Raw genomic sequence first — 21966 nt, 5'->3', positions numbered from 1 at the left:
ACTTTGCATTTGAAAATATTTTAATTCTGAAAATAAGATTTTAATTATTTTTAAGTGACATTTAATCCTTTGTTCCTCATTTTTTTACCTTTTTGAAACTAACTGCAAATTTAATTAAAAACTTTTGGTTTCCTAAAATAACAAGTTAAATCTTTTTCAAATAAAAATGTCAACAAAAATGAAAGTGAAAGGAAAAATTGAATCGCTTTTACCCTTTTAATTAATTAAAGATACGAAAACAAACGTATTCAACATTAATTTCTGCTTTACTCTACCAAGGGTATTAGAAAGAATTATAAAAAAATAAAAGGATCGAGTTAAAAGTAATTTCACTTAGGTCGCAAGCACATTTTTGCTGAACGCTTTCAACATCATTAGTATTTCTAGAATTGTTTTGGATGGAAATTTGATAGTCTGTTGACATTATATTATTCAGTATTTAAAAAAATTATACAATATTTCGAATACTTTTTTAATTTCATACAAAATTGTACATTATATGTGTGCTCTTAGATTATGAGATTTTAAAGATAAATTAATATTGTGACTTAAGGCATTTTACAAGCCGTCTGACAGTTATTTGTCAGCGATTTAAGCAAAGTGAGCGTCTGTTGTTTTTTCAGTAGCACCAACTAGGGTCAAGAGTATGATTTAGATAATTACACGTCACATCTACTTTTTACGGGGTGGACTTCATTCTTGCATTTCATTCACTCATCCACAGATCGTCATTTAGACCTGAATCAGAGAACGATCACCTCAGAACCAGTACCCCCAGTGGTATTACTCTTGACATATAGGACTTTGTGGCCACGGCAGATTTATACGTGCTCCAGCCACCACACACACGGAGAGTCTTCGGCCGGTGAGGTTTGAACTTTCAACCTAAGGAATGGGAGTCCATCGCCCTATCAATTAGGTTATACCGACCTATTAATTAATTGCAACACGTTTATTTAGGGTGTCCAAAAAGTGACTCACCCATTTTGTGCATGGATAATTAAAGTATGGCTCGAGGAATAGGAATACACCACTTTCTGTATGTCTTTTAGAAAGACAATGTTTTAATATATATATATATATATATATATATATATATATATATATATATATATATATATATATATATATATATATATATATATATATATATATATATATATATATATATATATAATGTGAAAATCGGTTACTTATGTGATCAAGTGGTAGTGGTGATAATTGAAAAACTGAATAATAATATTTTCAATGAAATTGCACTTTGCAATAACAACTTAAAGCACTTTGGAACAACAAGAAAATTAGTATAGATTCGCGACGGATATAACGTTCATCAACTAAAACAAAATTTATATCAGCTTTCAAATCTTCGGATTTGATTTAATGGACTGTCCTTCGTTTCCCAATTTGAAATACATCTTAAAAAAGCACGAGTAGTCTTCATATTCTATAGTAAACGTGTCACCCGTCTCTCTCAAAATAAAATTTTGAACTAGGGCAAGGACTTTAAATGCTATCTGTCTCATATTTTTATTTTCAGAGTCCCACATGTGAGGGTTGTACGCTTCGTAATATTGTAAAGAAAATCAGCTTATTAACTTGCTTATTAACCGAATGCCATTAGAAAATGATAGTTATAAATCAGTGGGCATGGTCTCCTTAAAACTTTCCTCACATAATCTCTAATAAATATGTCATGCCAGAGAACGACTTACATGGCACTGGCGTACAATAGGTAGGAAATACTTCTTGGCTTGAATTTAATATTTTTACTGAATTTATCGTCTCATCTTTGGCGAGTTATTTGGCGATTTATCCTTGGCATGTGGTTAATAGTATCCAAAACTCAAATCAGTGTTTTAGGTGCATTTTTCTCAACCGTTTGAAATTCGAAACTGTATTGATTGAATTTAACGTAGAACTGCTCCTGTATGCACAACATTCCATATAAAATTTGATATATTTAAGTCATTGCTCTTTGGAATTGTCACGTTATATAAGTTTCTGAAAGTAGAGACCGGCAAACAATCAATAAGTAGTAGGATTTGGCTCAAAATTTGAGAGTATCTATACTAAAGATGATAATCTGGGTGCCGAATTTTATCTATCTAGCTCTTTTCGTTTTGTAATAATCCTGTTGACTTCGGTCGGAACATACGGAATTTTTTCAAGCAAATTTTACTCTAAGTTTGATAGAAACCTGCAAATTTGGTGTAAAGACCGTATAAAATATTTCAACCATCTAGTCGAAAGTATTTTTGCGTTATCTTTGTCAAAGACAGACAGACAATTTCTAAAAATGTGTTTTTTTCGAACTGGGGAAAGTCTAAACCGAGGAGATTCGTCCAAATCTCGGATTCAAATTTTTTGACGATTACTATATTTTCTGTGTACTAAATACACGAGAAAGTAAAAAAGACTTAGCGAATTATCATAAACAATTATTTATTTATTTATTTGATGATTAATCTCTCCCATGCAGTTAATACACAAGTATCAAAAAACCGAATATCTATTTGGACACTTTTTCTTTTGCCTGTTTAAAATTAAAATTTGACACAAATCTATAACTACAATCACAAGTTCACATACCATATTATATTTATTTAAGATAATGGATATTATTGAGTTTATAATCATGTCGCACCACCAAATAGTTATCCGTTTCTGATTTGAAATTTGGGATACAGTTCAACACTTTAGAAAACTCAATCTATGTATTAAAATTTATCAATTTAGCCTGTATTCGAACAGTTGACCAGACAATCTTCCGCGGAATGAATCTCTTTCAAAATTTGATAGAAATCTATAGACCATATAAAAGTAATTAAAATAACACGGCTTTAACGTCTGAAAGTCACGGACAGGAAGTTATGTTGAAAGGATTTAACTGAAATTAAATACAGCCAATATTGCAGGCTGGTTGCCAGTGGCGACGAGTTAAATAATGGCGTAGAAAAAAAAATCTAATTTTTTTAATATAATGATTAGTAAACACTTTCGGTATTTTTGACCCCCTATGCCAATGTAATTTATTTTCTTTCGTGAAATTTAAATGATTCACCACGCAAATTCCAGAGCAATTTTAATAATATTTAATAAAGTTAAATTAAATACAGAGCAGTGTTTGATAAACAGCGCATCGCTAATGTTTTCTTACGAATATAGCGCTAGAAATTAAGTTTGTCTAAATAATAAGAAGGTAAATTAATAGAAATCGAACACTGTAATAAAAATATTTAGTAGGGTTGTAATCTATTTTATTCTGTCTAGTCGCATTGATAAGAATTGCTAATCAATTCTAAAGTAAAAAATAAAGATGGCTGACAAGGTAAGCAATATTGGACAGAGGGTTGTCAGAATAATTATTCCCCCTATTTTGTTTGGATTATAATATTTCAAATGAACTCAAAGGGCACATTAAAGTAGATTTCAACCTTTCATTGTGTTATTTTGTAGTGCGTCAACTTTTAATGATTGAGAAAACTTCATGCATAAAGTACGGTAATATGCTGGTAAATTTTCATTAGGCATTATTGTACTGAGCAGCTATGTGGAACGGTGGGTTAGACGATATTTTTACATTGAAAAATATTAAACAAAACAAAAACCGAAGCTAATTATTATGTATGTTGAAAGAATAAATCGCTTGGCCGTCTAACAGAAATTTCCCCATTATTAGGATTTGTTTCATTCAAATCCTGTAATAGATATTTACGTGTTTATCTCTACCAATAATAATGTTGAATGTGTGTGTATGTGTTTATATGAATTAGCGCTCTACAGATCAGATCGTTTGACCAAGCGTTTTCAAAACATGGCTTATATATTTTGTAGGAGAGAATGTGCACTTCGGAGTGATTTTTAAAATTTTAAAGAACTAAAAAGTTTAGCAAACTAAAAGATTCGGTTTTGATCATTAACGAAATATTGCAAAATAAAGTTGATTTTTGAGGCCTCTTAAAATTCCAAAATATTTATCTTTTTAACGACACCGATTATTTGGTACATTATGCTTTATTTTTTATTTTTTAAAAAAAATTATCAATTTCTTTCACTCTTAATGTGAAATTCAAATCGTCTTTGTTGTTGATACAAATATTGGTCCTTATGTTTTTTTTACAGTTCATGATGATATGAGGAATTTTTAAAAAATGTTAAGTAAGTTTCAATATAAGGTAGCTATCAATAAATTTTTTGACACTTAGAATCAAACATGATTCTGGACTTCTTTAGACACTTCTGAATCAAATAATGACAAACAATTTTTAAAGTGCTCCCATTTTTAAACATTATTGCTTTTTTTCTGTGATCTAATTGATATATAGAGGTAATAGCATAAAATTGAAGACATGCGTAGTATAAATAACAAAACAATGCAATGCTTTTAAAACTGTATAGTTTTATATTTTTTTTTAAAATTAAAATATATTTATATTTTTAAAAAATTAATTTAATTTTAAAATTTGAGGTTCAAAAATATGGTCGAAAAGGTCCTTTTGAACAAACTGAAGAAAATATTTAAGTCAGAATTTCAGCAACCATTGATTTCAGGGAACTAAATGGTCATCAAAGGTTGCTAGTAAATTCCGATAAAAATGAACAGCTTTTTAACAAAATTCTTAAGCGCATAGTAGTTTATTGATATAAAAACATGATGCAAAAATTATCTTTTCATGTCTTTTGAATATGGAATAGTTCCATGGAAGTTTAATACAAGAAAAAATGTAGGATATTTTTTAAAAAAACAAACAATTAATGCAAAACATGAGAATAAAATGCAAATTAAACATTACATAACGGTCAACCAATTAATAAATTTCTAAATCTTTCAGCGGAGCACTATTAAAATCTATTTTTCTGATAATGGCATTTACTTATAGATTTTTTTAGAAAGATGAAAATAAATATTTTCATGCATATTAAAAATCTGAAAAATATAGGAACATCTGAAGAAATAAATTTTTCAAAATATAATCCCCTTCTCTGAAGAGTTTAAAAAAATATTCCTGAACTTTTTCTTCGAACTTTTATAATTCTACTAACAGCCTAACTTCCAAATGTGAAGAAATTCTATTACCTATTCAGAAGAAAATCCTAGTTGAAAGTAAAACTTTTAAAAGTTTAATGAGTTTCGAAATGTTTTGAAAGCATTGGAAATGGAAATTTTAATGGAAGGTTGTGACTTATTTATTGTAATTCACTGGATTTCAAAAATCTTATTTGAATTTGTAAAATGAAATCGCGTATATTAATTGAGATTTTCATATTCATAGCATTTTATTTAAATTGAAATGAAAGATATGAATTGGAACAAAAAAAATGTTATTAATAAATAGAGGCTTTTGGAAATCATTAAGTGTCATGGGATTAAAATTAAGAAATGAATATGAAATTGCCCTCTCATTAGCATTTGAGTGGTTTTCGTTTATTTTAATGGGTTCTAGTCACGTCGCATATTTTTTTGTTCCATAAATTGGGTGCCTATTAAGAATTTAATTTTTTGTAGGCAGTTAAAATTTTTCGTCGAAAGCATAAAATCGAAAGTATGAAAAGAAAGAAGAATCGTCTTTTTAATATCTGAGACTGAATACGATTAATATTTCTTTCAAAATTCATAATGACATTTTTGAAAAACCTGTGATAGCGAAAAATGGATTTTTATTCATAAATTTAAATTAGACTAGGCTATTTTATAAAATTAACCGGCGTAAGAATAGTTTTGAAATATCTTTGCATACTTGCGAATAAAAGTGTTTTATTTCCTCCATCCTGTTTAAAATTGTGTACTTCAAGCAAGGCACTGAATGCCACAAGTGCTCAGATTTTTATTTTCAGATTTTTTTATTCATGAGCGTTTTGGGCTACGTGGCATTGTAAAAGAAACCAAATATCCATTTTGGACGCCTTTTTGCCATTTGATTGAAAAAGAAAAACTATAATTATAGTGAACTATTTTAAAGTACCGAATTTTGCTTATTTAAATCCTGGGTTTTGGAGTTACCGCGTTTAAATACATGGAAAAGTACAGAACGACAGACGGACATTACTCACTGATTGATTTAAAATTTGATACATATCTATATTTTAGATTTGAAATATGTGCGCCAAACTTTATTCATCTAGCTTTTTATGTTTTGTAGGTATGGTTTTTCCATCTCGGCCGGTTAACCAGAATGATTTCTTATGAAAGAATTTCATTTAATATTTTATTTCACAAATTTGGTGTATTTGACAAGTTTTATACATCTAGTTCCAAGCGTTTATGAGGTATCATGTTCACAGCCAGACATAAAAACAGATAAAATTCCAAAAATGCGTTTTTCATGTTTAAAAATGTCTGAAACGTGGAAATTAAATATCAAATTTTTTGACAATTAAATATTTTTTCTTTGTACACTTAAAATATGTGAAAATAAAAATTGATGATTTGAAACAAATGAAAAGAATAGGCGTACTTTGTATCCCAGAAAAAAAAAATCATCTTTTTTTCGTTCAATTCAAAATCAAACACATAAAAAAGTATTGAATAGACGCTTAGTAGAAAGTATTGAGTACATTCTGAGTTGATGTTTATATTTAAATATTTCTATATATAAAACTTTGTTACTTGAAGAAAGAAATACTCCCGGGATGCGACAGAATCGAATTAAAAAGTTTAATTTAGTTTAGATTTCAAGATAATTTTTTCATTTATTACTTATTCCTGAAAATCATTTTTAGTAAATATTTACAGGTGATATTATTCCATTTATAATCACCTGTAAATATTTTTTCTCAAGTTAAAAACATAATCTTCATTTATGTAAATTGTATTTTGCTAAGTGGTTTTTTTTTATTAATTTAAATTTCAAAATAATTAATTTTTAACCTCTAAATAGAACCATTCGAAGAATTGTATCATTTATTTTTGGAAATAAAACTGATTTAGATTGGATTGTTTCAACAGATTGCAAATTTATTGATAAAATCATTGAAATATAACTTGAAATATCATACAATTATTTATTAATTAAATAATTATGCCTTTTTATTTAAGAAATAATTAAAATATTATAAATAGTGAATACTAATTTATTTATACATCATTATTTGGAATAAATTGAATACATATCTACTAATAATATTGTAGAATGTGCATGTATGTATGTATGTGTTTGTCTGATGAAGTCCTATAGATCAGATATACTAAATTTGTCATGAATAAGCTTTGGGGGACCAGAATATGTCAATGAAGAGATATTTTATAAATATTTTCTATTTAAAAGTGAAAGGAAATTTGGTTCTTTTCCTGCCATAAATTTGGAAAATATAGCCTAAAAAGGATTTTTACATCATCTTAGGATTAAAAAAAATTACTTTTTCATTCGTATTAATGTAGTCGTACTTTTTTTTTTGTCTAACTTTAATTAGTTTTCAAAAATACCTTTCAGTAAATTTTATAACAATAATCAAATTCAATCTTGTGTTGAAATATATCTTGCAATGAAATTGAGATCGCTTCCATTGTTGTTGGAAATATTTCATTTTGGGTTTTTCTGCTGCTGTCGATGGTCAAAAGTATGAAAACTCGGTTTATTTTTCTACGTTCATTATTTCTACACAAAATAGGGTTATGTTATTATTTTATAAATTTATGTTTCAAACAGTTAAGTTTTGATTTCAGAAGTAAGTTATTAATATTTTTAAATAATTATGAAATTTTTTAAAATGGTCCATTTTTAAATGCAGTTGTTTCTTGCTGTAATGTAATTGCTGTAATTTGTATCCTGTAATATAATAAAAACAGTATACACGTATCAAATTTCGAAAAAAAATATCCATAAACTGTCAGCATATTCGCATGTATATAAGCATTATAATCGATAAAAATAGTGATTTAATTAAATGAATTTTGGTATGAAGTATTTGTAAAATTAACAGTGAGTAAAATTGTAACTGAAATTTTGATTTGAATCATATACAATAAGACTTAAAATTGCGTATGTCGTTTTCTTTTCTATATCACAAAATGCAAAACGTTCATGTGTAGGTCCAAGGAGCTAATCAGTTTCTCTAACACCTTCTTGCGTACTCTCGAATAAAGATGCTCCCTCTTTCTGCTGAAAATTATGGTCCTTGGTCAAGGCCATGAATGCTATGAGTGCTCAGATCTTTATTTTCCCTCAATATGAGTTACGTGCCTAGTAGCAAAGAAAACTGGTGTGTCTATTGTATGGTATTGGAGTTTAATATTTATGACATATTGATCTCTAATTTGAATATAATATGTCATCTTTGGTAGTTTTTTTGTAATTAATCGCAGAAATGTGGTATTAGCCAATTACTTAAATATCGAATATGGATTTTGGATGTCTTTATTTCAACTAAATAAAAACAAATTTGACGTAGAATTATAGTAGAATGATTTCATAACAAAGTTTATTTATTTATGTTTTTGCGTTTACATATATGCGCCCTCTTGTAAAATTTGGCTCACAATTTCATTTCAAATAAAGTTTAGATTATAAACCTGTATATCGAATTTCTTCTATCTACCTCTTTATGCTTTGTAGTTTTTGAATTCACTGTACTCGGACAGATAGATATCCTTTGAATGGATTTCCTTCAAAACTTGATAGACTTCTTCAAAACTTCAAAACTTGGTGTATGGAGATAGAAATTATTTCTTCTGTTTGGCTAAAATTGTTCTTCATATTTTAAAATTTGAAATTCCAAACATAATTACAAAAATGCTCGTCAAAATCTTAAATTGAAATTTTTTGACAGTTGGAGTACTTATATATATCGTATACAATAAAATAACAATCTGATTTGTTTCGTCGTTTATGGATCTTCAATTTTTGTGCTAAAAGCTGGATGATAACACCTACATTTGAAGCTATCGGGGAAATTTTTAAAACGATCATTCTCGCGGCTTAAAACTATTTTTACTAAATTTATTTAAAATGTTCAAATTTCATTTTATCCCTGCTATATATAATTGTAAAGATAAATCCATTATTAAAAGCGACTAAAGGTATTTTGTTTTGTATTTGAAGTTTGTGAAATTTTATTTTTCAAGAGTCATTGCATGCCATCAGAATGAGGCGCCGAAACTCGAAATGCAGTTATTGAGAATTCAACTTTAATGATTTGACAAATTTAAAGCCCTTTAAACAACCTTTCTTAATTAATTTAAAATTTTAAAATTCCTTTATGGTTGACTCGAAAAATTTCATCAAATAAATGCTTTCGTGTCTAGAAGTCGTAACTCTGTTAGAAAGAAATTGCTGTATTGGAATTAGTCTATCACGTGCACAGATAAATAAGGATGCTATTATATTGAAATATAACAGCTCGATCATATTAACTTGAAACAATAGAAAATACTTAAGTGCTTTTATTAGATTAGCTATAAGATGTGACCGTCTAGACTAGCGATTATCTTGTTAACTGTGTCTCAGATCTGATTGTCATAGATTAACTAATGGATGAGTAGGAAATCTCAGGCATATTGTTAGAACGCTTAAGAATTATTATTTGTAATGCATTTTGTATGTAAATATATAATAATATTTGTTCCTCGTAATGGGATTTTCTCTATTCATAATATTCGCAAACAATCTAACCAAAAACTATTCAAAATCGAAATGAAATAAATAGTGATCTTCTAACAAAAAGAAATACAATCTGAATACGAAATAAAAAAAAATACGGAAAGAAAATATTAGAAGTCACTTTTAAGTTGGTCACTGAAGGAAGAATAAAGAGAATAAATATAAATAATGAAAAATGCAGACCTCAGCTCATTAATCTTTGCTATTTATTGGCGCTTAGGTTTATTCGCACACCGATAAATAAGTCAATTTAAACATTAAAAAAACCCAACGTGTCTCAGTTGCTAGATGGCATTACAGAATTTGAGGTTTATATCAAATAATGCAGTAGACAAAATAGAAAGGGAATATTTCAACTCCACTCAGTATTACAGACAGCGGTGGAAGTTTATATATGCTGATTGAAATTTCAATGAAAATAAGTTCAGAGTATTCATCATCTCAGTGAAATATTATATCAGAAATCACACGCATGATTCTTTTTGAATGACTTGTGATATATTAATTTATGTAATAAAGAAATATAATTTCTTTATGAATTTCTATTTTATTCCTTCTTAATATTAATGATTTTTATGAAATAAAACTAACGAAATGATCATATTGGAACGCACATAATTAGTTGAAGTGTAAAAGATTTATTTCTTGAAAACGAATTTGATAAGTAAAGATAATTTATATTTATACTGCCATCAATAAAAATGATTTTAATTTCACAAATCAATTCCAAATGAGAATAATATATTTATTCATTCTTTCAAAATTTTCATATTAATAATTTCCTAAAAAAAAAAAAAAAAAAAAAAAAAAAATCGGGTTCATTTTACGAAGAAAATACATGTTACGCTTCTATTTATTTGCATTACGTTTATAATATTTCCAGATGATATGGATCAAAATTACAAAAGATATTACATTTCTTTAAAATAAAATTATTTAAAACAATTCTAGATTACAAGATAATATGATGACATTTCTTCTTTACATTAACTTCTTAATTAAAAAAAAAAAAGCCTACTTAAATAATATTTCCTGTTCTGGTATGTCGTATTAACCCAGTTAAAAAGTTCTTAGTGTTCTTGAAAGATTTATGGATTAAACGTTATTTTGTATTCAAATTATGACGTCCGTAAAAGATTTACTTTCCAGGTAATAAACTAAAATAATGATGTATGGTTGCATGTATTAATTATTTTTAAAAATTTGTGTCGAAGATATGACAAACTTCAAAGATGCTATTTTTCCAAAATTCTCGAGTTTAATATTAAAATAATTATGGTGAAATATAATGAATCCGCATTAGGAATTTGGTTCTTAAATTAAAAGAAATTTGTCTCCCTCTTATTAAGTTAAATTTCGTTGCCACTGAATAAAATGAAGCTGTCCTTCCCAATTAAATTTTTCGTTCTATATAGCAGTACCTATTGGAATTTTCTTTTTCAAATCCCAATGGTGAAAATTCTAATAATGTTATTATAGATTTGAAAACTTGTGATAAAAAAAAAACTATTTTTGTAAGGAACGAAATATCTCTTTTAAACAGCATACTTTTTTTACTCAAAAGATTTCTATGTTACATTTCAAAGTGGAATAGGAAAATAGCAGGATTATATTTATTTGCTATCAGTATTTTATCAAAAAGGAGAAGACAGTTTCAACTTTTTTGTGACTTTTTTCGCTTTAAAATAATCCCAAAAAAGTTTTAAACTTACCACCTGTAATTGAATTTGTGGTTACTAATCAAGAAAGGATTAATGTGAAGACAAAAGATTAATTCTCGCTCTAAAAAGTTTTGGTTTAGGTATGAAAATAAAAATGATTTCAAATGCATTGTCTTCATATAGATTTAAAATTAATCTTGTTATAATGAATAGTCAAAAGTTTGTGTTGTAGAAAAATACTTTTTCCTTCGTTCTTAATGAAAACAAATTTTTTTATGAATATGAAAACGATTTTTTAAAATGCTTTTATTTATAAGAATAAAGATTATTGTTTTGATTTATGGAATGAAAGTTTATAATCGTATTTTTAATTAAAATAATACGTAGATCATTACTTCCGGATCTTCCTTCTTTTTTCCAGTGCAAATATTTGAAAAAATGATAATAGAAATTTCACATTTGGAATGTTTGAGAATTCAGTGTATTATGGTTATATGCAATGAGAACTCAAAAGTTTTAATTGACGTGAACTTATGAATAGCAATACAAAAATTCTTAAACAGTCCATCATAGCATAGTTGTAATAAAAATTCCATGTGGTTGTTGAATACAAGTTCTACCGTTTTTATATAGTCTAAATTAATTAAAAAATACTTTGGTTATGCTTTGTTTTTACTGAGATTGTTCAATGTGGAATTTTAAATTAAAATGAGTCTGTAGTAGGTTTAGAATTTTTGTTCTTTTAGCTTTCCAAATATTTCCACACTGTTATATATATATATATATATATTATAATTACTGTGTTTAATTATTGATAAAATTCTGCTTTCTATATTTTCTTCTACTTTTTTTTTCTTTCTTTGTAAATGATTCTTTCTATCGATATCGGATACGTATGTTTTTGTTCTGAATAGTAGAAAAATTATATATTATTATGATCTTTAAGTGGAAATTAAAAGCTCATTCATCTTTTACAATTTCTATAGGATATTACCATATTTTTACTTAAATGCTAAGGAAATCGAATTTTAAATATAAAAGTTCTTTTCTGTTAACTTATAAGATGATATCTTATAATGCTTTTGAACTTTTATGTTTATTTTTGTAATTGATCAGAAAATGTCCTTCAATATTTTAATGTGTAAATATCATACCTTTATTTCGATTTCATAGTCAAATAAAAGGCAAAAACTTCTCTAAGATGTTTCTAAGTAAAATTTTGGTGTTTTTATTTTCTATAATTACAAATTAAGAAGAACTCGTTTTATATTCAAGAGAGTTATTTGTATACCTTTATTCTTCGATGTATTTCCGCACAACTAGAAGACCACCGAAAATAATCTCCCTGAAATATTTAGACATAATCCTCAACAAATGTCTCATGCTCTTTGTCCTAATAAAATTAGAGACTTTAAGCAAGTCTGCGAATATTTTACATGTCATTGGAGAATGAAATTTACGAAATATATGAATTTGGCATTTTGATTGAATTATCGTGTGAATATATACTTGGAGGTCTTTTTCAGAAAGGATTGATTGCAAATTTGATACAAAACTACAGTTATAATTACAAGATAACATACCGAAATTCGATTATTTCAGACAGTGCGTTTACATTACACACACACACACACATAAAATATGTAATGATATTTTAAAATTTAACTTAATACTAATTAATTTCCTAATTTTTTTTATCCTAATTCAGTCTGCTTAATTAAATTGATTGAAGCTTTGTAAAAATGATGCGCTATCAGTTCCGCGTGCCGAGTGTAAATGATCCCTCCGTTGCCCTTGTCAAGATCAACACGTGGATTGAATCAGCAAGTGGCGGAAATATCATGTTATATGAGATTAGGGATAAAATGTTCAGTTGGCCTTCATTCTTCTCTTTTCTGAAAAGAAGAATGAATGAATCTGCTTTGAGTTGTTCTTTGTTGTGTGTTCTTCGCTCTTGCTTGTAAATAATGCGTCCTTCTCCTGGATAAAATAAAAAGACATCAAGAAATCGAAAGTCACTTCAATATCTTAAAATCTGCCTTCTGTTTTAAGACTTATATGCTTATATATATATATATATATATATATATATATATATATATATATATATATATATATATATATATATATATATATATATATATATATATATTAAAATCTCGAGTTCGAATTATTGGACAATTACAATTCTTCTTCTATATATTTCATATACGAGAAATTAAAAAGGCAGGCATATCAATATAACATTCATTTACTCAGAATAACAGAAGAGAGAAATGATTTCCCTAATCTCACTCTCAAGAAAATAGTTCCATTTCATCTGAAATTTCGGGAAATAAGTAGCTCGCACAGCTCGTTACACAGATAAAGGCTCTGTGATTCCGAAATAATAGTCCACTGAGTAGGAGGATCCAACTCATTAGATAAAGATGCTCAACTAAACCCATTAGTTCCAAGTGCGTGTACTTACTTTTAACGCAGTTGGAGAATAAAGTATAAAATTATAATTTAAAAAGCCGCTTTCACTGTTCTTTTGTAAAACGTAAATTATTATCACTATCGTTTGCTTTATTCTAATTGGTGGGTTTGTTGTGAGAAAGTGACAGACTGTTTTCTAGAAATTATCAACAATTTTTTTTCTCACCTGCTTACTTAATCCTAATTTTCCTTTTGTATATGCATTTATTCTTCTAACGTGTTTAGAAAAGAATCTTTAACATGAAATTTAGGAAATGAATATTCAACAAGAGTTCGTAATACTTCAAAGGGTTATTTAAATAAAAAGTTGTTTGGATATTTCACGTATTTTTTGTGATTTACGTGAGAAATAGTCTTGAAATTAGTATTTAATAGTATTTAATCTTCCACTTACAGGGAATGTTAAACAAAATGGTTGTTCCGATTAATATAATACTTTTTGGATACGAAGTGTAATAGGATTTTATCGAAAAAATATTCTGCAATAGTCACGAAAATATCTTTTATTGATTTATTACATTTAAAAGCAATACTTTTAAACAGTCCAGATTAAACCTCTTGTTATAACGACTGTCCCAAAATTAACGCAAGACTAGTGTTTGCCACCATTCATGCAATAAAGTGTTGGCAACCCTATTAAAAAGCCCTTTGATAGCTTAGGGTTAATAAAAATGGAGTGTTGCACAATAGGAAAACATGTCAACATAAGATTTGAATTAAATAAAAAAGTTTCGTTTCTCTAAATTGTTATATTTTTATTGAATTTTAAAGTACACAGGATAGGGTTATTAATGGAATAATGCATAAGGCAAATGGCCTTCACAGCTTAACTGGCACATAAGCACTCTTTCGTCGAAATTTTTCAAGACCCTTTTGGATAAATTTGGCTGCATGTCCTCCTTCAAAGCACGCGTGCTTGTGGACTTGTTGGCATAGACATTTGACTTGTTTGAACTGTTGCCGCTAGAATTTCATTATTTTGAAATATTGTTAAACAATGAAAACAAGCTGTTCTATTGAATAACGCTCCATTTTTACTAACCCTAAACTAGCTGCTGTGAAATAGTTTTTTTTAATTCGGTTCTAAATACTTTACTGCACGAATGGTGGCAAATTGAAATCTTGCGTTTTGTTTGGGACACACTTTATTACAATTGTTGTGCTGATTTAAATTTTTATTCTTATGAAATATTGACTCCATCAGATAAGAAATTTATCTGATGGTATCTACATTTAAATTTTTGCCATTTTGTGACTCCTGGGGAAATTTTGTTCTAAGATTATAAAGAAGTATATGATACTGTCACAAGCCTCAGACATTAATTTTAGCCTTTTAGCATGGTGACTTCATTTAAGTCCACCTGGCCTTTTATTTTTCACAGTCCAGTATATTGCTAAGATTTGCCACAATGGCTTCAAATGAAACACATTTGTATGCAAATGTAGAAAAAAATTTTACTAAATTAAAGTCTTCATTTCTTTATTGTGTATTTGATTTAACTTAATCAATTTCCACCTAAAATTCAGTAGTTTTATGTTTTGAACTGAAATTTTGCTGTTTTACTTTCTTAATCTATTAAGGAACTTATTGGGAATACACATTCGTTCCCTTCCATGAGATTTCCGCTTATACCCTCTCAATATAAGAATGTTTATGCAGTTTTTAGTGCGCCATCTATGGAAAAAATCTGAAATTAATAATTTCATCTGGTAAGATATTACAATATTTGAAGGGTTTTTAGTACAAACCACCCTTTTCTACTACATTTAATTTATTTTAAACGTATCAGAACTTCGTATTGGTGTTCGGTGCAAGTTAAAAAATATTTCCACCGATATCAAGTTGTCTTTCCGGGAAGTAATTAATAAAGACCTTAGTTTATCAGTTGCTAATTTCGACATGAAAATATTTTTCTTCTTTCAAATACTTTCAGATTAATCGTGTCATACTTTGGAGCAATGTTTTTAAATAGTTAAAATATTTATATAGCACGTTCTTCGATAAAAGAAGTAATACATACATTTATACTAAATATTCTGCTTCTGCAGTTTATTTGGCTTGTTCTGTAACCGAGTGATATGATTCCAAATTAACTACCTAGGAAGTTAAAAATCAGATTAATGACTGTTTTCACAGGGAAACATCTTTTTATTGATAAAAAAATCCTCTTCTGAGCCCATTACGATTCATTATTCAAAATGATGTTACTTCTTTTGACAGAAATATATATATATTTTAAATTTATTAGGTAGTTTCAGATATTTTAATTAATGAACAATTTATTGAGAACCAATAATCAAGAGATAAAGCAATTAATTATTATCTTCACAGCAATTTAAAATCTTATCAAATAAAGCTAAAACTATACTTATTTACTTGCTTTCGTGGTTTTAAAAATATTATTGAGTTATTGTCATAATAAGATGTCCAGAATTGAATACTTGTGATAATTTTATTGAAATATGCAGATATCAGAAGAAATTGACAAGAAAAATAATTTTGAATGATACATTGAGTTTAATATAACTTTTTTTGAAGTCTGATATGATTAAAACGAAATGTTTAATTGGAATCCCTGTCACTAATATATTTTTAATAATTTACTTAAGATAAGTAATAGCATTACTGCTTTAGTATTATTTTGCAGCCAATATAAACGTTACTTTTATAAATATAAAAAAAATTAATTAATTAAATTTAACTTTACCAGTCAAATTATTTTATGGAATTTGATATTTATAGAATTTTGATAATTTATTATATTTCACTAGAATAGTTAATACTATAACTAGCAACAAAATTTATAGGAAAGATACAGTAATAGAATTTGATGATGTAGCAATGAATTTTATAATTAATTTAATTGTTTTAATGGTTTCTTAGTCGTATAAAAGCAAATGGTGGTAATTCGATTCTGAATGCATTCATCACTTTTATAAAGGGGTGAAAATTACTTAGCTAACAGAGAACGAAGAATTGCTTATTTTTTAAAGAGTTCGAAATGAAATACTTATTTTACAAAGATTGGAGCAATGATGTACTTATTTATTGTATTTATTAAGTACTGCTGCGGTGTAATTTAAATTTATTGTTTATAAATACTTGTATTCTTTAAATTAAATATATCAATGATTGGAACAAAGCAAAAACACCTCTATGAGTTTGACATTTTTGGGCACTTATATTTTTGGAAGAATTTTTAGTTAAAATGTTGAATTGACAGACAAAAAATGTTTTATTTGAAATTTTCTATTTGAAATAATAGAAAAATAAGAATACCGGAATGGAATACATTTATTCTAAACGTATTGAAAGACAAATTGAGGCTCATCTTATACGCAGTTTAATTTGTTTTACGGTAAAAAAAAATGAATAGTGTTTACATACAAGCTTATGCGTAAATATGATTTTTTTTTTTTGCATTTGCATTTGCTCCAGAAGAGAAAACAAAAATGAAAACATTTACACGAACAATTTTTTAATTTTCAAAATGCGCTTACCATTAAAAGCTGGTATTTAATATAGCTGTTGAAAACTTTGAATAGCTATTGCATAATATTGCTATGGAAGTGCACATTTTGCTTGATCAGGAACAGGAAGTGAAACTTGAACAGGAAGCGATCAATATTTCTGATCAGCAAACAGAAAGTTCGACGAAGTGAAACAACGTTTATCATAAAAAACATGAAACACAGGTTGCAAAAACACAATAGAGACGTACACAAAGAAGACTGCAGATAATATCAGAACAAACAACAGATTTCTCATCACAACAGAACAGTGCTCAGAATAAAACTACTGGAAAGATCGTTCTGCGGTCAACACTGCAATGCGATAATTAATGCTCATATGAATTCTTCCACTTATATAGTCACTGTGACAAAGTATAGAATTTTCTTGTAGAATTATTGATTTTCCACTCATAATAGAGATATCATCTCTCTAAATACATGTATATGTTGAACCTTCATTTTCTTCGCCAAAGTTACCGAATTCGTCACCAAGTTGCTGTGGTTGGGAGTTATTGGCCTGGCAACAATTCAGTACCCGTTGAAAATATCTGTAAATCTTTTTTCTAGGGAACTCTCTAAAAGGAAAATTATATTATAGATTGGTAAAAATATTTTGTAGGTGGAGTTATTTTTTTAAATTTCAAGTCAGCATCTTACCTGTAAATTCTGTGTTACAATAATCGTCGACTGAAAAAAAGAAAGATAATTAGTATTTGATTGATTTGTTAAAGTGTTACTACATACAACCATACTAGTATTATATGTATTTGTAAATTGTATTTACATCTTTTTAGGAAACTGGACGATAGCAAAAATCGTTACATAGAGAAGGCAATGGTTGATCCAATCGAAGCCAAAGCTTTACATTTTTTTGTAGAAGAAAATAAAGGTAAGTCAAAATTTTTCAAATTTTTTTTTTTTTTTTTGCTAATAAACATTTCTTAATTTTTAAAGAAAGTTAATAAATTTTAAGAAGTTTTAGATTTTGAGACTTTTTTTTTAAAGAGGGTTAAAAGCTTCTTTAATTTTTCTGAGTAGGTAAATAAAAGTAAACCAAAATATATCAATACAATGTTTTTTATTAATTATATTTTGTTTTATTAAACTGTATTTCAGGATTAAGATATTACGAATAAAATTGTTCATTATATTCTTATCTTCTGTTAAAATAATATGTGTTATTTCTGATATCATTGCTGTTCTGTTTTGGAGCCAAAAGTTTTTCCTTCTGAAGAAAAATTAATTAAAGGTATTTAATAAATAATTAGGGGGATTGTATGTCTAGCTTTGGAATAACTGATTTATTAAACTAATTTTACTATTTGTTAGGACAAAGTAAGATGATATTCAAAAACATTTTTAGATATGTATTATTTTTGTTTTAAATAAATATTCATTTTGGACATGTGGTGGGACCCCCACCCCCACAAATGAATTCACCAAAAGCACTTTCTTGTAATATTTACAGAACCTATATATATATATATATATATATAGGTTGCACATTAAATTCATCATCATAATAATAATTAAGATAAATTTATTAAATTTATCATTATTATTATTATGTCGATATATTTATTTACATTAAATATATCGACTAATCATACTAATTAAAAATACCTGTGGTTTCCCTCCACCGTCTTTTTTCCAAGGAATATTTATTTTTTCTCATGATTATTAATGTCATACTTCAAAGTTAATATTTCGTAATGGGACTAGAAATGTCCTAATTGAAATAAAACCTCAAAGTAAAATTTAACTTAAGGTTTGCGAAAACAAAGCATTCTTTGAAAATTTTTTTAAAAAAATGATTTAAAAAAAATAGACAAAATAGGTTTTTTTTATTCTACTGCTATTTTTTTTATATTTATCATTTTCGAACAAAATGAAATAAGTCAGTTTCAGATTTGATTTAAAAGAGATTTTCATTTTGCATATCTAATTTAACAAACGGACCGGTGGCGTAGTGGTGCGGAAAGTTCCAGGTTCAAAATACACTTTTACTAAAAGATCTGCGGTTATGTGACTTCTGCCTCCCGTCAAATTCGATATTTTGTGATGGAAGAAACACCTCACGCTGTATTTGAGAGGAAATTTGGAGAGGGGTGTGTAGGCTAAGGGCGCTAGACTGAGGGAAAGCCACAAGCAGATTGATAAAAGAGTGTTAATTTATTAGGTGACAAAGAAATAAGTTTGTAAAAGGTATAAATTCAACAAATCATAAAATATTAATATAATATTAATACTTTATCGAATATAATTGGTTAGGTTCCCATATATGTTTAATTACATTCGTTTAATTTTTGGAATATTTCAAATATCCACCTTCTGCTTTATAATATTAAACATGATTGTCGGGCAGTTTTGAATCGTTAAGAGATAAAAAAAACATTCACAATAACAAGGATACTAAAATAAAAAAAAAATACCTAAAATAAATCATTAACATGCTAAAAAATGTGCTGAACAAATAATTATCCATCTTATTAAAAGAGCACTTAGAATCAGAACTGAAATTGCCTGAATTTGTCACTGAATGAGGATGCGCAAACAGGCTGCGCGACAGAGATCGCTTAATTGTAATTAAATTACAACGTAACATTATAACGGCGAAAGGAATTATTTCTGCAAGTGGTGAGATCTATTTCATACCACGAATACCTATTATTTTCTTTTGACGTCTGCATAACTCTTCCATACATAATTCTACCCTATGTACTTTAAGGTTCAATGAAAATATAAAAATTTAAAGAAAAATACTGTTTCTTTTTATTTAACTCAAATCTTGCGTTAAAACACTGTTCTATTGTGTAACATTCCATTTTTACTAACCCTAAATTATGAGTTGTCAAATGGTTTTTTTAAAGGGATTCCAATACTTTAATGCAAGAATGTTTGCAAATTTAAATCTTGCGTTAATTTGGGGGCACCCTTGACCTTCATTTGATTCGAAACATTGAACTGTGAATCTTGTATGACAATTCTTATTGGTAGCATTCCTAAAAGAAAATCAGTAATCTGAAACGATTGTAGATTCTCGTAGATGCCATATGCCATCGTTTGAAAATACAATATCTCGCAGTTTCGGAAACTTTGATCTTGTTTTACCTTGAATACCTAACTATCGCAATTAAAGTTCTTCCAGTTATCTTTAATTTGTTCGCATTCTTCGTCTAACTCTTAGCAAATTCCTCCTTTTCCCCGGATTTTCGATTAGCGACTGAAAACAATTCTGCAAAATTTTCCTTTTCTACTCTAGATTACAGATGAATAATTCCCCTCTTCTTTCCAAGATCCTGATCTGAATGCACTTGGGCTTTCGTATTTCTAAATAAGAATACTGCCAGTTAAAACGGAAATATTCAGGTATGCAATAATATCCCTATGCAATTTCCCTAAACGGAGGGAAGCTATTGTCTTATCGCTGATGAATTCCCTTTGTAAGGAATAATATCCATCTTGGTGTTCCGATGGATATGAGCCAATTTTCTGAAAACGAGAAGCTGAAGAATTCAAAACATTTCAATCTTATGCGAAAGGGATTAGGCTTAATTAAGAATTTTAATTTTTCTTACAGCATTTACTAGAATATTAAAACGTGAATTTTTATCTTTTTCGTCTAAGAAGATTAGAATATATTCTAGTCTAGACGGGTTGTTAAGTTGTTAGTAATTTTTATCAGATATGATAATCTCAGACTAACGAACGAAAGTTGTAGTAGAAAATCTAATGCACATTGGAGGAGTGTTTAAGAAATAATAAAACTATTATTTGTACTATACTTTAGGTGTAATTATATCCTAACTTTAGAAGTTTTGTTTATATGCAATGGGATCTTCTCTGCCCATTAATTTCATGGACAATCAAATCAAAATTAATTATTAAAAGGTGTATGGAATAAGCACCAATTAACTGACAGAAAGGAATACAGTGCCAAATGCAAAATAAAAACAATGCTCGAAGAAAACGTTAGCAATAACCATCAACTGAAGTGAAAATAATATAAATCACCAGACCTCAGCTCCTTAACCTTTGCCACAATTTAGCATAATGCGATTTTATAATTATTTTTTTTTACTTTTTTTCGCCCTCCACCTTGCAATTATCTCTCTCATTAACCTTTGCTCCCTTGAAGTTCCTCAATGCGTAATGCCCATAAACACTCAAATCAAAACTCATCTTAAAATGGGATTGAAACAAATAGTGATCCACTACCAGGAAAAATATTTTACTAAATACAAAATTAAAAAAAATATATATTATTAGAAAATAATAGAAAAAAATCATACAATAGTTTCGTGAAGGGAGAAGAATATAATGAATTGCGAGATGGAACTACGACTTTGTAAACTTCTCAATGATTGCAAATTTTTTCATCTACCTTTTTGTCAAGTCTTTTACCATAAACATTTCCTGGTCAGTTTGGGATAAAATGCAAGGTTACATAATAGAAAATGTTGTCCTCAGCTGGTTGATCTTTGCTACAATCCAGCATGAAAAATTATAAATAAAATGTGAAGTTTCTGATTCTAAAACTAATTATTTTTCATTATTTTTTTACATAAAAAAACGCGTCATGTAAGTGAGTCTGATGCACGTTAAATCCATCGAGGCCAAATGTACTTTAGCTAGTGTGATGAAGGGAATATAAGTTCAGGTGTCGACCTCGTCCTCTGATCGTGGTTCGAAACTACGAGGTCTGTCTCAGAATA

The 21966-nt window shown here is 27.9% G+C and overlaps 1 long non-coding RNA gene across 1 annotated transcript in view; it reads left to right on the top strand.

Annotated features, from left to right (window-relative positions):
• Positions 1-21966, top strand: part of LOC129967388 (uncharacterized) — a 157493-nt gene that overhangs the window by 33263 nt on the left and 102264 nt on the right. The window contains exon 2 of the long non-coding RNA XR_008784365.1: positions 18046-18140. This is a non-coding gene — a long non-coding RNA (uncharacterized LOC129967388). The remainder of the gene's footprint in view (positions 1-18045; positions 18141-21966) is intronic.

The sequence above is a fragment of the Argiope bruennichi genome, chromosome 1, assembly GCF_947563725.1.
Source record: "Argiope bruennichi chromosome 1, qqArgBrue1.1, whole genome shotgun sequence".
NCBI lineage: Eukaryota > Metazoa > Arthropoda > Arachnida > Araneae > Araneidae > Argiope > Argiope bruennichi.
This window is presented reverse-complemented; position numbering and strand designations above follow the sequence as displayed.